The sequence below is a fragment of the Agelaius phoeniceus genome, chromosome 9 (genome assembly GCF_051311805.1).
Source record: "Agelaius phoeniceus isolate bAgePho1 chromosome 9, bAgePho1.hap1, whole genome shotgun sequence".
Taxonomy (NCBI): domain Eukaryota; kingdom Metazoa; phylum Chordata; class Aves; order Passeriformes; family Icteridae; genus Agelaius; species Agelaius phoeniceus.
This window is the reverse complement of record NC_135273.1, coordinates 23895563-23913645: the sequence shown is the minus strand read 5'-3', so window position 1 is coordinate 23913645 and position 18083 is coordinate 23895563. Positions and strand designations below refer to the sequence as shown.

The window sequence follows — 18083 nt, the reverse complement described above, 5'->3', positions numbered from 1 at the left end:
CTCTTTTCCCTGCTTATTTACAGGTGTGTTAAACCAGAACACAGGTGTCTTCTATTTCCTACACAGATGGAGCTATCTTCCTGCTTTTGAGAGAGAAATTACCATTACTGGAGGAAATCTGATTATGGATTATTTTACTGCTTGAGTCACTACTTGTATGTAGATGTTAGTACTCATGCAGTATGAAACACAATCTTCAATCTCTACTGTAATTATGAAAAAAAAGGAGAGTTAAGGACAGACCACAAATACCTTGATCATCAATGAAATCTGCAAGAGAAGCTTCTGGAGACACTTAGATATTTTTTCCCCCTTGGATCCTTTGATTCACCCAAAACTGATCTCAAAACAGATTACAAAAACAATGAAAATACATATGGGAAAACTCAGCTGTAGACTCCAGTTTTAGATGGTGACAACCGGTAACATTCCTTTAAATTGCCTCAGTCTGTTAACAATCTAAAGCCCTCTGAAGAAGACTTAAAAATTTGCCAAATTCTACGAGTGAAACTGTACAATAGCTTGAAATAGCATTATTTAGAAGGCTGGTTCATGGTGGTTCCATTGACAGAAAATTGAGAGCCACAATCACCCTTCAGTTTAAAGGTAACAAGCACTACTTAGGGTGAAATTTTTGAAAAATGATCAGCTGTTTGACATGCTTTGTGAAGATCAACAAATTCAGAGACATTTCAGTGCAGAGACAATGAATAATAAATATTACTTTCACACTAAGACATTAACTTCCATACTGCAGTCAGACATTTTGACAGTCAAAGTACTGCACAAACACAGGCACAGGAGCAAAATGTTAGAGGAAAGTGCCATTATGTAAACACAGAGCAGAAAGAAGGCAGAACTGAGCTGCAGAGGGAATACTCAGGCTACTACTTAAGACTCCACTGAAATAAGAAATGTTGAATTCTCATGCAATATTGTTTTATCAGCCTCTACTTCATTAAAATAAATTCCTTCATTTTAGTCTCCCTGATGCTTTGTGCAATTTGTACATCCTTGAAACTGATGAGATGGCTGGAAAGACAAATGTCTATTTCAAGTGAAGTGTCTGTCACCCATTCTTTTGGATGACTTGGCCAAAGTGTGAGTGTTCACAGGCACAGGTGCTCTGACTACAGGAGACATACAATTGAGAAGTAGGATGCCCAAAGTAAAGAAACCAGTAACAGAAACCATTGCAACTGGGAATCAACACTGAGGATTAAGTAACCCTAAAAATGGGACAGAGCTCCCATTTTTCACTGCATCAGCTTTGCTTCACTTGACACTGAGAAGAACACAGCAGAGAGTCAGGACTGGTGAGTCTGGCCACTGTGGAAAGCTGCTTGTCTGACTGCACAAGCTGTTTTCCTTGTTGTTTACTAAAAATTTATTTAAAAATAGGCATGATGTCTTTGCAATCCAGCTAAATAAACCACAGTAAGTACTGAAAGAAGACATTCATTGCTCCTCATTTTTTTTCACACCATTATCACACCTTTGCCATGACAGCAGAAATAGCAACAGTTCAGGTACTTCCTCTCAGAACAGCTAGACAACCCTTAAAGCATCAATTTCCCAGGAGGCAGAAGGAATCCCAAATTTTCATGAAGAGGCATTTGCTGTCTGAGATGGGTCCTTCTCCCCTCTCTCCACTAAGAAACAATTGTAATCTACTCTGTACCTTTCCAAAATGCTGTGGACTATTACACTCAGAAAGAAAAGTCATTCATGCCTGACACTCATGTCCCAAGAGAAGCACAGAAAAAATTCCTGTCTTGCTACCACAGGTGCATCTTTTTTGCATCTGCTAGCAACAACTGATGAGATCATTCACCAGACTGTCATGAAGTAAAAATATTAGCCATCAATATACTCAATCTCCTGGATCAGAAGAGACAGCCCAACTCACCAGGGCTGCCTGATGACAGCTTTCATTCCTACATCTCCATTTCTTCTGCTTAGTAGTGAGTGTCCTGGGAGGCTCTTGAGATTTGTGTACCAAAAACAAAGAAAAAAGAGAAATACAGCTGTAGGAAGGTCAGGATTTCAGAGCATTCCAGCTCAGGATTTAGTATTGATGCAATTGCTCTAAAAACTGTAACAGGAGTTACTTTTTGGGGGGATGGGTATTTGTCTATTTGTCCTCCTTACCCAAGAGGCCAATTTATTCCAGCATCTATCCCAATTAAAGTCACCTCAGAAAACCTAATGTATTTTTTAAAATTAATTTTATTTATGGGGCTAACGCCTGCATGCAGTTTAGCAGCAGGAACCACATTTTTTTTTACCTCGCTTGATTATGCTGTATGGGAAGAGTAAAAATGTAAAAAAAACCCCAAAACTGCTGTAATATAAGGGCTTTTCCTGCAAAAGAGACAGCTGCTGTGTGTTCCCCTCTATCACTCATCTGATAAGTCTCAAACAAAACAGCATTTTATTTGCTTTATTTTGGAATAGCATTTTATTAGCTTTATTCTCTTTCATCACCTTGCATCACCCTGCTGGTGGCAAGAAACTGAGTCTGCATGGCACTACTTCAGAAGCCAAAGTTGTATCATTCTTCAAAAACAAAACAGTGTTTAAAATGTGCAGCAACTTATAGAAATGGCTCACATACAACCACTTCACAAAGAAAGGAAACTACTATGAAATGAGGCTCAGGGATCAGGCTCAGAGAAGGTGGCCTGCCAGACTTGGCTACAGGCTGCATGCAACATGGTCAAACTGCCTCTCTATGGTATAGTTCAATTTCTGTTGGATATGATACATGTAGTATCTCTCTGCTAATTAACTTTTGGTGTTAATGATCACAGGGACACCATTAAAATGCTAAAAAATTACTTTCAGCATTTCACAGGTAACTGAAAACTAACTAGCAAAAGGTAAACCATCTCAAAATCTCATACTCTGCTCTGTTCAGATGAAAGCACAAAGGTGGTAACTAAGAGTAACTGCAGTGTTACTGTCCTTCCTGCACTCACTCTGCAGAGGACATTCATTTCCAGAGGTGTTGGTTCAGCACCTTCTGTGAGCACTCAGTTGAGTCCAACCTCCCTCAAAGCAAGCCTGACATTCCCTCCTGCCTTGTGCCAGCCCTCAGTGCACATTGGCTGACTAAGGCACATAATGAAGCATCCTTGTGCCCTTACTCAAAGGAACAAGTTCCCACAGAAATATCTCCAGACTTCAATCTACAAGTGCAAGAGAGTAAAAAAAACCCAAAAACCAAAAAGGTATCTGGGACAGAACTGCAGAAACTCCTCATGAAGATGCCAAGGAAATGAATTTTTTTCCTCCCCTTGCCCTCCCCCCCCCAGTTTTAGAAATATTAACAGGAAGTAAAAACAAAACAAGCAAGTAAAGCCACTTCAACCAGGTCAAATGTGTGTTGAAGCAAAGGTAAGAAACCACTTAAAGCTCTCAAAGGATTGTAAGCCCCTATGACAGGTCTGATAATTTTAAAGGCTTAATTCCATTACAGTATCTGGCAGCCTGCAAGGGCACATTTTACTAACCATAGGCCACCAGGTCATAATAGATGCTGACAGAAAACATCAAAGGTTAAGTAGGCTGTAAGATCATAAAACATTTCATGCTGCACAGTGCCAGCAATGTTAACTATGGAGCTGTTTGAGAGGAGTAAACAATGTCTGAGTCTTGTCCCCACCTGCAGTCCCAGGGAAGCCCAGCAGAATCAGCTGGCCAGGATGACCAGCCCAGACCATGTTCCTGTGACATGAAAGTGTTTTTGGCTGTGTCAAAGCCCAAATTTCCTATCTTACTTAAAACTCAGAGTGCAAGATCAGATTATTTAAGCTGAAGAAAACATATCCACACAATAGATTTCACTAGTCCCCTTCATCTGGCAAATGCAGTGAGCAGCTGCAGCTGGAGCAGCAGGGCTGGAGGCATCCTGGCAGCCCAGGTCAGGCAACCTGCAATTGCCTCTGTGCAACACTGGAGCACTCTGACTTGGAAAAGCAGCACTCAGATTCTTGCTGTGATGAAGATCTAAGCCAGCAGTTTAAACAATTTAGCAAGAAACAGTAATTTTGCCTTCAATATCCCACAAAACTTACTCAAGCACTGCAACGTAACCACTGCAGGTGGCAACGCTTGCTTCAACTCCCCCTGAGAGTATTTATGCAACTTACACATGCAGTTAAAGCTCCAATATGTAATTTGAATTGCTCACTCTTGAGGGGTGGCTAGATACAGCAACAATGGCCATAATCACAGACTTAATCTTATTTCAGCCACTAAATATGAAACCTAATATTTGACATTGCAAACCAGCGGAAAGAAAGGTAATGCATAGATCATTGCCTGTGTGCATGGAAGAGGCTTGGAAACTGCTCTCTCCTGCATACTGGCTTTCTACAAGGCACTATGAGAATATACATAAATAGATCTTCTGCTTTTTCTCTTCTCTATGCAAAAGAGCTCCCCTGAATGACATCTATCTGGATAATAAATTGCCAATACCACAAACAATTACATTAGAAGCAGTTCAAAATGTAAGGGGGTGGGAGCTAACTACTGACCAAATCTGACATACAAATAGCCTGCTAATTTGTCAGCAAGCCAAAATAAATGGAATGGGCTGGCTACAGGTGCAGGTAAACGCCTCAGAAATAGACATCAATAAATCATTTAGCTCTCTATAACATTTTAGATTACAGTCATTTAACAAGAAGGACATTTTTGCCTTTGCAACATGATTCATGAGTGCTTCAAGAGCACTTGAAGCCATTTAAAGTCAGTACTTAAGATGGGACTTTAAAACTTCCATTTTTTGATCTCCTATAACCTACACTTAACTTAGCAAATATTATAAACTGTATCCTCTGTTCTGCTTATCACAAAATACAAAATCCAAGATTATGGGGTATTGCACACTAATGATCAACTCTCCAAAGCCCCAAACTCTCTCTGTGAGAGAATTCATATCCCTGCTATTTTTTTGTAGATGTAGAGACAAAGAGGAAGTTTGCTGCATGTCAGGCAAGTCAGATAGCCAACATCCTAGTTTTACTAGATGTGTCTACAAAGACAGAAACATGATAAAAAGAGTGGGTCATCATACATTGTAGATGTGTTCCTTGCAAGTAAAAATCACTTGGTCCTCATAATTTTCCATCTCAAGTACTTCTTGAAAAAGCCAGTCTGCAAATAACTGTTCTGTCTGCTCAAAGACCATCTGTGGGGCTGTGTTTCTATCAAAATGATACAAGGTGTCACAAACAGTAACAGTCAGACACTTAACTGCATGTTCTAAAGAAGGTCAGTCTTGTACTGAAGCCAGAAACACAAAACACACAAGGACTATCTACGCTTGCATTTTGCAAAAATCTTAAGAGCATATTTACAAGTTGTAAAGTCATTAAGTAAAAAAAAAAATTAAAATCTTCCATTACTAATGGACGAAGACCATATATAAACTGAGATGAACATTTGTTTCTAACCTGAGTCTAGTGCAACTTTGCTCTAATCAAGTGTATGTCTTGACAGACACAAATTACTTCAAGGACCTTCCAGGTAAATCAGCCCATTAAGGAACTACAGTATTTCCACCCCAAGGAATAGTTAGAAAACATATATAACCTTTTGGAAAGTGGGCTGAAACAGAACAATTTAATAGTACTCATCTATGTGCAAGACAACTGGTTTCTAAATTTCTTCCAGACTAACCTCTCAATTGCCCTGTTGCTGGAAAAACAGTAGGAATGCAAAGGTGTATAGGAACGTGAAGAACTGCTGGTTATCTCCAAAAATATGGTATTTTATTACACCTAGCACAGAAGGAGTTTTTACACACTTATGACTTCACACGACAGCCAGGGACATTGCCAAACACACATTACAAACCTGAGCTACCAGCCAAATCAGGACAGAACCCCTGTTCAGCACCATAGTTCACTAAGGTGCTCCCAAACTTCCTGAAAAACACAAGCAGCATGACACAATTCTGCAGAGTATCTGTCTGAGCAGGAAATCTGGAGTTAAAACCACTGACAGCAGCAAAATGAGACGGCTGAGAAGTACCCGTAGCAGACCCTGCTAACAGAACCAGAGAGACCTACAAGCTGCTCAAGGCAGTCAAAGAACAGCCTGTGATCAATAGGAGCAAATACTGCTGGCAGATCAAGCAGGATCAAGACTACATAAGCCACTGCAATCTGTATGAATAAGTAAATCATGACAGGCTCCTCTGAAAGCCATGCTGTTAGGCTGATGCTTGAAAACCTTAACTTTCTAAAACAGTTGGATAGTGTCAGTAGATAAGACAGTAAAAGTACTGTTAACACCCTTCTTTCAAGTCTGGCCTGCTATACGGATAAGTAAGTGGCACTAAGTGGCACAACACCCCCTCCCCAGTATTTTTTTCTTTTCCTACTACATATTAATGCAGAAATAAGGTTGTTAGTAAATGTTAAATATTTTAAATCACAAAAGCAACAGCAGGTCAGTAAAACTGGTTACCATAGCTAACTGAGAACTGAAGTGAGTCCTGTGACAAACTCCTGTTACTTCTCCCTGTTACCTTCTAAGGCTGACCACAAAAAGATAGTCAAGAATAAGTAAAGGAGTGCTTTTTGTGAGAATCCCAGTTCTTCCCATCTGTCCTAGTTCTCCTTCTACTGAAGTTTTACTCACTTTATTTGTAACTAAGTTAGGTCAGAATGATTTTGAAAATCCAGTACAGATAGTTTTAATGATAAGATTGTGAAAGAATGAACCTCTCTAGGTACTGTAACACTATATCCAAACAGCATTCTAACAAGCTTGCATTCACCAACAATTGTGGGATTTTGTCTGCTTCCAGGATCTCAACAGAGAGTCCAGCTTGCCTACCCCCTGAAACTTAATTTAATAGATGCAAGGGACACTGAGGAGGTATAAAAACCACAAACTACTAACAACAAAATTCAGTTTGAGGATTAGAAGTTTATAAACAAACATTGAGGGTTACTCATCAAAATGTTGAGAGCTGTACTTTAGTTACAATAAAAAACAAGAATCAGGAGCTTAGCTGGCTGTCAGAACATTTTATTGGTACTAATAAAGACAATTGAGAACAAAATTAACTTTTTTTTTTTTTAATGAAATAGTTAAAACTGTCATTGATTGCACTGGATTACTGTCAATAGAATGATCCCAAACAACCTAAGACTCAGGATTAGTAACACACAAACATTCCAGAGAATATTTAAGAATGATCTAGGTCAAGAACTAAAGAAATGTATAGTATTTATTAGAGGTAGGCTGAGTGGCAGCCTTCCACACTACTGAAGTAATTACTGTCCCAGTGTCACTCATTTTTCTTTACAACTATACTTTGTCTTGACTTTAAGGAGAAAATTCTTCAAGTAAATTCTTTAATTAAAAATAGAAATAAAAAAACTGTCTGTGATCTTTCTGGGTTTCTCTTGTTTCCTTCCCGGATTGTCAGTGAAAGCCAGACTGGCTGGCTGCTTTCTCCCTGATGATGAATGGATACACACTCTTCCCCATGCCTTGAAAGCTATTACTGCTTTGCTTTACTGCACATTGGTCTACCTCTCACAATTAGTGAAACAGCCATTTCATTTGAAGGCCAGCTCAACATTTTACATGCTGTTTGCTCAGTAACTTGAAATTGTTTTTAGTTACTTCCAAAACAACTGTTTTATATACCAAAACATCGTTTTGCTTCAGCATTTTAGAAGGTATACCCCGTGGAATTTTGGTTCCTATCCTGCTGTTAGAAGAGCCAAATGATATTAACTTAATATATTCTTTTCAGTGTGTTAACTTTTAGTTATTGTTAATTAATTTACTTTTTGTTTTGCTTACTTCAAAGAAACAGCCAGTAACACCATACTACAGTGAAACAGATGTCATGTCTATTGGTTTATTTCACAGAACTTTCTGGTTTCCTCTGGAAAGGCAGTACAAGGAAAACAAACTCTAAGAAATTTAGGGGACGCACAGTGGGGTCATTTGTTACATGATTTTTTTTTAAAACCCTCTGGATATGTCTCTGCTGTGTCTTGCAGGCTACCAGAAGTAGTGAACCATCTGCTCAGCCTGCACAGCTCTCCACATGCCCAGCAAGGCTTCTGAGACTTCAATTAGATCACCCAGCTCTGCTTGCACTGAACAACAATGCAGCAATAGCTGAGCAGCGCTGGGAGGAAGCAACTTTTCCCCACCTCTTTTTTTTTCCTTGAGCAAAAACCTTGCTGTCCAGCTGATTACAAGCAGTTTCATGGCAGTGTGCTAGGAGCAGCTTCTTCTGCTGTTCCACCCTAGAGAAAACAGAAGTTCCCCTAGGCAGATCCGCCTCAGAGGAAGGTATTTCCTGTGGCACTCTGTTTCCAACTGAGAGGAGCCAACCAGAGAGTGCCTTCACTGAGATCTCTGAACCATAATTTTAACAATGTATCACAAGATGAAGTGTTGGGGTAATTTATTTTCTGCTGGTTAGCTCCTTCCCTGGTTAGCTCTTTTGATACTTTTAAATATAACCTACAGTGTATTCTTTTGTTAGGAGAAAAAAAAGTTACGGTTGTGCCATCCCACAGAGTGACAGTTTCCTGATGGCTTCACTCTAATGATTTTTGGTCACTGTTGATCAGCAATATCCCTTTTGCTGATGTAATAGTCATGAGAAAGCAGCCTTGCATAGTGACAGTTCCAGTGACAACTGAGGATAACGTGGGAACTTCTGTGTCCTCAGCTTACCTCGTGACATAGAAAAACACTATTCTCTTGTCTTAGTTACACATCTTGTAATTGCAGGGGCTTGGGGCATTGGATTCAGAGACTCTCTTGAACTAATTGCTGTACTAACTCTTATGGCAACAGCAAGCCTGTTTTGCCAGACTATTCTCTCTAAACTATCTCACTGTAATTAATACAGCACCTGTTACTACAACAACAAATTGTTTATTCACTGAGCCTAAGTGCCCTCTATTTTTCTCTCATTGTTGGTTTGCATGCTCTGCTTCTTTGCTTTGTAACCAAAAGCTGTCCACTACACATGGACAAGCTCTCTTGGGTGTTCCTGGAGCATTCATCCAGCATAAGGGTCCCAGGACTAAATGCTACTTTCAGTACAAGGAATACCAAGAGAGTGCATGTGTTTCACTGCAATATGAACACAGCAACACATCAGCCAGGATCACAGAGACATTGACCACGCACAGCTTTGACATTTGTACCCATTCTACTACGATCTACGCAAGATGAAAGGCTTATGACTACATTTCAAATCTCACTTATGATCAATTTTCAATTGCTAACATGAAACTGTACCTCACTCATTCAGATAACTTCTTTACTAGTGAAATTTCACTGCACTTGCAGACGTATTTCCCCAGGAATTTTCTGATGGCTCCTCCAGAATGGGGTAAGGGTGGTGTTAACTTAACAATGTTAAGTAGTTTTGTAAATCAAACTTTGACCATAAATTTGATACCAAGCCTTTGGTAACACTTTTCTGTTCACTTAAACTGGAGCATTACTAGCTGAGTTCTACTGAAATAAATTTACATAAACCCGAACTTTTTTTCCCCATGTTCTATTGCACTTTAGCTGCCATCTCAGTATAAATGCTAAGCAAAAAGAGGAACAAAATTCTGCTAAGCAGATTGGTGACAGCATGGAGAGACATGCTTCTGCTCAACTCAGAGGCACTTCCACTTTAATGCATGATTAGATGCTGATAATTACTTTATTACCAATATATCTGTAATAAACTTCTAACTTGAACAAAAACTACAGGAAATATTAGACAACGTAGAGCAATTTTAGCTGGATCTTAGTTTTATGTACTTCCATTTCCAAGTAGTGTTTCAGTCACACTAATTGCTTTTCCTAGGTCACCCCAGCCTAATGACCCGGTTAGCTTAACCTAAGACATGACTTCTTGAAAGAAACTGTCTCTACAGTAACTTTTAATTCTAAAAGCTACTTATTTGCAGAGTGAACACTGTCTTTTATAGTATTATGAGCCAAGGTAAGTTGTCATAAATGTGGGTTCAATTTAATCAGTTCACCCCATGAGATGTCTACAGAGAGCATTTATTTCATCAAAAGATGACAGATAGTAAGGGATTTTTAACTGGATCTTATAATGGGCTCACCTGAACTCAGGACAAACAGTTTGTATGACTGAAGTCACAACTTGTTTTGACAGTGGCTTTAGTGGCTCCAGAATCACTGATGCTACTTTATGCAAAGTCTATTTTACCTTGCACAGCGATTTTACCGATTCAAAGAGCTGTTATGTACAATAGCAACCTCTCTTCCCCCAACAGACCGTGCTGTCAACATCTGAATTGCAGACACTGAAGCTGTATAGATCCTTTGCATTTTGTTTTTGGCATACATTGATATATGCTATTTTATTGAGTTTTTAAATACTATTTGCATTAAGCCGACTAACTAAACTAAACAATAAAACTAATGTCCCAAATTCCAGTCTGGCGCCACTAGTTTGAAACTTTATGATAACTCCTTAAATAATATGCTAATTAAGTAACCTTTTCAGTTTTTTACACAGGAAACGAATAAACAAGACACTTGTTACTACTCAGCATAAGGGGCAAAAAACTTGTCAACTGGAATACCCGAGACTGTCATTGATACTAATACTACTTTGAGATCTTCTATGAAAGCACTCGCCACAGATGTGAGTTCTGCGTGGCAAGGTCTTTATAAAGACGGTAAAAATGAAATGGTGGCAGCAGTATTGTCACTGCTGTTTGCAGAACAGCTTGTCACGTTCTGACAGTGCCAGACAAGCTAAAGTTGCAGGGAAGGCCACCGCTAACCGGCGTTGCCTTTTGGTGGTGTGAGTGCAGATGCGGGCAGCAGGGCGCGGGCCGAGCCGCAGGGTGCGGGGCAGGGCAGGGCAGAGCCCGCTGCCATCGCTGCCAGCCCCGCGCCGCCGCTCCCACAATGCACCCGCTCCCGCACACACACACACACAGACAGACACACAGACACACACGGGCACGGGCTCTCCCGGGGCGAACGCGCTCCAGCACACGGCCCCGCTCCCGCACGCACGGCCGCCGCCCCCCCGGAACCAACTTACCCCCGAGTTACATCCCATTCACCAGCCCGGCTTCCTCTGCCGCCCCTCCTCTGCGCGCCTGCCTCTGCTGCTGCAGAGAGGCCACATATGTCTGCAAACACTTCTAGGCAGAAAGCAGCCAGTGCAGAACAAAGACAGCCGGGGTTGCCTTCATCTCAGCACAAGGCAGCCAGTAGCTATTTTCAAGCTTGTTCGCTCTCCCCCTCTGAGGGCACCCTGCTCTGTTTCTCCCTCTCTCTCTCCTCTTTGCCTGTCCAGCTACTGCACAACACGCATCAATTATTCATTGCTTGTCTCCCGGTTTCCAGGCAAAACCAATCACAGATGGAGTCTTGCTAATGGGCTCATGCCGTACTTGCCAACAGGCTATTTGTGCTCAAGCTACAACCCTCTAGAGACAATAAAGAGAATCAGGTTAAGCTTTAAAACTTCACACGTACGCGAACAGACCTAAAACGGCGATAGACATGTAAGCATCCCTATGACATTGCTTAGGAGTACGTCTTCGGCATACAGCATGGCAGAAGGCTGCTGTAAATCTTCCGAAAGGGCTTTAAGAAAATCAAACACTCAGAAAAATCTCACCTCAGCTGCATGTTACTGATATTGATGGTTCTCTTTTCTGTCTCTAGTGATCCATGTCTCGCTTTCCCATTACACAGAGAGGTATGTCCTTCTCTCATTCTCGTGCACACACGCGCACACGCACGCACACACACACACAGCCACAGCCACTTTGCCAGAAGGAAGAGAGAGAAAGAGAGGAGGAAAAAAAAAACCACCCAGGCAGCTCACATTTCAAACTTGCAAGGAGGGGTGGTGCTTAAAACGCTAGGACAAAGCCTCTGTCTCTGGCACCCAGTCAAAACACTAAAATAAATCCCCTCGATCAATTAATTGGAAGCAACACTTGTTCGAGCCCGCGTAACAAACCATTAAGGGCACCGGGGCTGAAAAGTCTTGAGATTTGGGAAATCTCGTACCCTCGCTTCCCCCCTACCCTGTTTGCTGAATGCTGTTGACTAAATCCATCAAACTAGTCATGCTAATTAGCGTCCAGGGCAGCCTCGGCGGCGGAGCAGCGCCTGGGGCGGGCGGCCCCCGCGGCCGGAGTTTCCTTCCGGACCGGCCGCCGCCCCGCGCCGGGCAGGAGGTACCGGCGGGCCGGGCCGGGCCCGGGAGGTCGCTGGAGCGGCGGCGCCGGCTGCGGGCCCCAGAGCGCCCCAGCGCTCCCGCCCGGCGGAGCGACAGGCGCCATCCCTCCGCCGCCAGGGGAAACTGAGGCAGGCGGGGGGCTGGGGCTGCCACTGGAGCCGCTGTCACCTTTGGGACCGCCCGGCCCGGACAGGTGCCTTGGGCTATGTTTGCGAGTTCAGGTCCACCTTGGCCGGCCGCGCACTGCTCCCAAGACAACACCCGTTCCCACGGCACTCCCAGCTCGGGGCTGCCCATGGAAGAGTTCTAAACACGTCCAGCTGTGCCTGCGGTGCTCAGCGTTTCAACTGACAGTGCCGAAGGGGGAAAAAAAAAGGCAACAAACAATCAACCCCCAGGAAGCTAATGTGACAATTCTTTGCTGCCTCTCAAAGGGAAAACTGGCAGTTTAAGTTGTGGCCAGCCGAGCACCAGCCTTTTCCTGCCACCCTCCGCGGTGCAGAGCCACTTCCTTCCCCGCACAACCTGCACAAAGTCACCTCCACCTCTTAAAGGCGCACCCGGCCCCCTCGCAGTGAAGCAGCCGGCAGGTTCCAGCGAGAAACAAACAAAATACAAACAATAGAAACAGGAGGACTTGAAAAAAATACTGTCACTCCAGCAAAATTCCATTCAGTGAAAAAATGGCCCCAGCTTCCCTTGCCATGCTTACAGTCACTTAACTGTGCTTCCCAAACACCTTAGCAGTGAGTTGGCAACATGACAGATCGGAGCAGCAAACTATCACAGATATCAAAGAGCAGCTCTTCTCTGAAAAATGATTCCACAAAAAAGCATTGTCAGATTTCATGTTCTTTTTTTTTTCCCCCCAGGGAATCCACTGCAAACAGCTAAGAGTAATGTGTGCTCTCACTTAACTTCCACTCCTGATGCAGGATCTCAAGGTCAGCCTGTCAGACAGGGTTATTGCTTTCTCTCCACGGCCATCAGACCAAGCAGAACTGCAAACCAGACCCTCCACACTTTCTGCAATCTCAGAGCTGCTCAAGTGTGGCTGCAGGAACACTTCACAACAACACAGCTGCTACAGGTGGTGCAGGACTCAGTGCTGGGCCAGTGTCCCGAGTCTGTACAGCCTGGGCAAGCCTTCAGCTGGCTCCTCATAGATGCAGGTGGACCCACGGGGCTGCTGGAACAAACGCTTACACAAAATATAGTTTCCACTGCAGTGGGTCAAATCTCAGATTCAGTCACATGGAAGAAAAGTACAGAACCTTATGCAATTTTTTCATTGCCTTTCAGAGTAGACAGATTGTTAAGGAGGTGTAAATTATACAGCTAGACTGGCAGAATAGGTACAAAAAGCACAAGTTTTAGGGGACTGTCAGGGAGTTCAGACTTGGTGGATGTGAATGAAATTGATAATTGCTCTAAAGTTACATGAATTCTTGACTGAATGAACATTTCCATACTTGTTTCAGGTTTTACTGCATTTACAGAGTTTTCACACAATTCCTAAGCCACGGTGTTTTGTTGTGTTTTGAAAAAACACATAAAACAGCAACAAGAACATATCAGGTGGTTGCGAGGTCCCAGATACTGAGACTGGCTCCTTCCCCATAGAAGCCACAATTAAGTTAATTTCTGAGGGTGAAAAGCAATTTTATTTTTTCTGTAGAGAAAACACATTCCCCAGTATCCTATCTTTTCTTCTCTACCTACCATCATAAGTAGTATCTCTCTGCAATTAAATTGCTCTTTCTAGTGCAACAGTGTAAGTTTCTCTTTTAAAGCTGCCTGTCTTTCAGAGGAAGTGGTTTAGAGTAGACAAATCACTTATCTAAAAATTATGTACTTACTTCTCCTTTGACAAATCTTTAGCAGGTTTCTAATCCCACCCTGCCACTTGAAATATCACTTTCTGTGATGACATTTGAGTCATAGTTGTCAGAAGCATCAGGCTCTGTAGTCAAATGGATTAAATCACACTTCATAGCATGCAGTATTTTGAAGGAGGAGTGGTTTATCATTTGTAGAAATTAATCATAACAGTTTTTTCTCTAGGGCAAATTCCCAATCATTTTTAAAGATTACTATGTTTAAGCCCCTCTGACAGCAGTATGTCAAATTACATCACAAGGAAGGTTATCTCAGGCAATGATAACTATTAACACAACTCACTGAAGACACATACTACTGGGAGAAGCAGGTCTGTACTGGGAAGCACCTTTTTATATGCAGGGGTGGGAGAGCAGGCTCTTGGCTGTGCTTTGGCTCTGTTGAGGCCCCAGGGATCTCAGTATCTGGGGGTGTGCCTGCTGCTGGCTGTTGTCCCTGCTCAGCCCCACAGGGGAGGGGAGACAGGGATTTGAGTTCTACAGGGGGAAAGAGGAGACCCTTACTTGGACCACCTCTAGCTGATTAAGGGGAAGAGTTAGAAGATTTTCAGAGAAGTCCTGTTTATCTCAAAGTAGGAGGCAACATTTGTCTGTTCAGCATACACTGTCAATGCACAACAGTATCACCAACAAACTTCCCAAATATCAATCCTGTCAGGCACAGAAACAAACCATGTTCTCTTGGTACTGCTCTTTGCTCTCCATGCAAAGACACTTCTCTGAAGAGTGTATTTTTAACAAGTCAGAAGCCTGTCCTTAAGTTGCAGACATGCCCCTGGAACACCAATTTTTTATGGTGAACAAGGTAATGATGTGAACACATTCATATGTTCAGGTGCCTTCGATTGCTCAACACAAACAGCATGATGCTTATCTTCAACTGCTTCAAGTGAGGTAGCCCTTAGGCATAATTCTCACTTCTCTCCTGCCTTGCCCCTCTTCAGTAATATTGCAAAAACTTAATCAAATAGATCAACACCTGTAATAAAAATGCAGACCACCAACAGCAAAAGAAGGAGAGGCTGCAAGGGGTGGTGAGAAAATCACCCATTTGGATACTTCAGTATCAAGAAGACTACAGAAGAGACAGCATCACGTTCTACTGTAACAGCATTGTGAGAGGTATGCTGAGAAAAGAGTAGGGAAAGAAAGCATAAATGGGTAAAGAAAATCTCTTCAAGTAGCTGTAATAGCAGTTATTGCCCACTGAGTCATAATATAATCCTTTAGCAATGCAAATTTTCTATGACCAAAGATTTAAAGGTTTATCTCAGGGGCCAATCTTTATTCATCTGAGTTTTGCTGCAGTGCTGAACACAGCAGGGTAGTTCCTTACAATATTTGTCTAGAGCAGGTTATTTGCCCAAGAATTAGTTCCCTGGATATGTATATATTTTACTATTGATTTAAGGGATTCAAAAAACTCTTTAGAAGGCTTACAATTACATAGTTGAAATACACAGAATACATGGATCAGTGGCCTTGTCGATTTTTCCTGATGTTTCACAGTAGGTTGAATCAGCTGAAGCTGTTATAAATCTAAGGGCTGCATCTGAGTAAAAAAACAACCATGTACTTGAAAAACCAAAAATTAAAATCCTTTGACTCTGCATCAAGTGTCTTTCATGCATAACCCATTTTTACATAATCAAATAAACTCCTTCCAAAAGAGGTGTGGAAGGAAAACCCAGTATTTAAAAGCACAGTAAGAAAAGACCATTTCACATGATTGAGTCCTATCCCGTTTAAGTAAGATTACTACACTGCAAAGAATTCTATGAGTAAGGTACATACCCTTTGGCCACCTTCTGCATTAGGATTTATAAAACAAAGGTAGGGAAGTTACAAAAGGTAGTAACACAGCATCTGCTTTTTTTCCTTGCTGCCCATGACCACTGTTGTAGCCCTTGGTAACTAAAAGTTTTAGTTAATATTTAGTTAACTCTGATCTGAACCTGGAAACACCAAATGCTGTTTGGATGCACACAGCAATTGGACCAAAACACTCAAAATCTTCTGAAAGCTCTTATGCCCTATTAACTTTCAAGACCCTGGACATGCTCATGTTCTTGTTACCCCATTACAAAACAATACTCCTTCAAGCCTCTGCAAAGACTCAGGATAGACTTTTAGGCACTCCAATGAACACCTCTGTCAATTGCCAAAATATTTGGAAAGGGAGATCTACCTTAAGTCTATCTAATAATGTTGCTATTTTCTAATCTCTATTTCCTTCATTCTTTCTTTTAATGTCTTTACCATGTGCAGAAAACAAGATGCTCTATAAAATTACAATGCAGAAAACCCCTCAGAAATTCACAGAGAAGCTGTTCATTATGTTTGTACCTTTGGTTCTCTTCCCAGCTATACTGGTATGGAAAACTGCAAAGCGAAGGTAACCAAAGCACGCAGAAATCAAGAACAAAGTACATGAAGGAAAAATCACATCTGTAATGCAGTGTGGCAGTCAGAAAAGAGGCTTTACAGACCTAAGGTGTCACTGTAGTGATGGCATCAACCCAGAGTTGTCCCCAGCTCTATTTCACACACAGCAGAGCCACTGCAGCTGCCCCCTCACAACCCAACTTGTTCATCAGGCAATTTTAAAGACAGATACAACACACCCCACCTGTCATGCTCTGCCCTTATTTTAATGTGTCTATTTTGCTACAAATGCCAATGTATGTTTTAAGATCTGCTTTTCATGACATGGGAGCTTTATTGTTTTTCTAACTTTTGGATGCTTCCAGAGCAATTCCTTGGTAAACTGGAGCATGGCACAAATGGCTTTCAGTGCCTCTTGATACCTGGGCTCATGACATCTCTAGCAAATCAGAAGGAAATCAAAATTAACTGAAGCCCTTTCCATTCAACATGCATTTTTTCAGCATGATCAAGTGAATTTCTAAAACATCCTGATTTTTCACTAAGTTTTGATAAAATATTTCCATACCACATCTTGCAAACTGCTTGATTGTCCTCGTGTAGTTTAGACATTTTTAGCCTTACACCACTTTGGGGGAATATCTGATGAACCATTCTTTAGATTTCAAACAAATCTTTCAGCATTCATATGTTCTGCAAAGTACTAAAAACTTTGTTATAATAAAGCAAGACTCTCAAGTGTAATGAGGACTACTACCTCTCTAAGAAAGTTTTAATATGCACTTCAATAAGGCATTTTTTCTGCTGCTTTTCAAGATGGTTAAGAATATATTCTCCCTGAAAATATTTGGTTTTACTGAGCATATAGCAGAAGCCCCACCTCTGGCAAGCTGTGGGTTAATTAGAGCTAAGCTTTCTCTCTCCCTGATTAATTGTTCAAGGGAATAAGAAGGCAGCTCTGAAGACAGCAACTTAATCAGGTCTCACTGAAAGAAGATGGAAAACTATTAGAACAGCAGCTTGTGAGGCAATATAGAAGTAATGGGATGCAAAAGAGTAAATGAATCAGAAGCTTGGGAAGTGGAAGCTCTGCTAGGGTACCTGAACACTTCTTGGCATTGTAAATCCAGACTGAACTGTCTTGACTCTTCACAATTATTTTCCAGAAATATAAATTGTATGAATATTCCTCATTAAGATTTCAAAAGAACAAGCCCTCCATGAAGTCAATCCCAGTAATGATTTTCCTTTATCTTTTCCTTCTAAGCCTTCATATGCAGTTGACACTTCACACCCCAGCCCAATCACAGCAGTGTGAGGAGCTGCTGCTCTGCTTTTCTGGCTCCTTGGAGCTGCCCTCCCCTCCACATGGGGACTCCTCTTGGTCCCATTTCACCCAGCTGCCTCCACTCCAAAAATGAGTTTGAGAGAAAATCTAGGCTATTTGCTTATATCCTTTTTATTATTACTTTTTAAAACCAATCCACTAATATATGGAAGTTAGCAGTTGTGAGAAGGAATGTGATACAAACATCCCGAGTGGGACAAAAATGCAGTAA

At 41.7% G+C, this 18083-nt stretch overlaps 1 protein-coding gene across 9 annotated transcripts in view; it reads right to left on the bottom strand.

Annotated features, from left to right (window-relative positions):
* ZMIZ1 (zinc finger MIZ-type containing 1) overlaps window positions 1-18083 on the bottom strand; it is a 339116-nt gene that overhangs the window by 79618 nt on the left and 241415 nt on the right. Inside the window, exon 1 of one of the 9 annotated variants that reach the window (XM_077183279.1) lies at window positions 11672-11849. The exons of 7 other annotated variants lie outside the window; for them this stretch is intronic. The gene's annotated coding sequence lies outside the window, so the exon portion shown is untranslated. Of the gene's footprint in view, window positions 1-11086; window positions 11428-11671; window positions 11850-18083 lie in introns of those variants that run through there. One more of the 9 variants, XM_077183280.1, reaches the window with a different exon arrangement.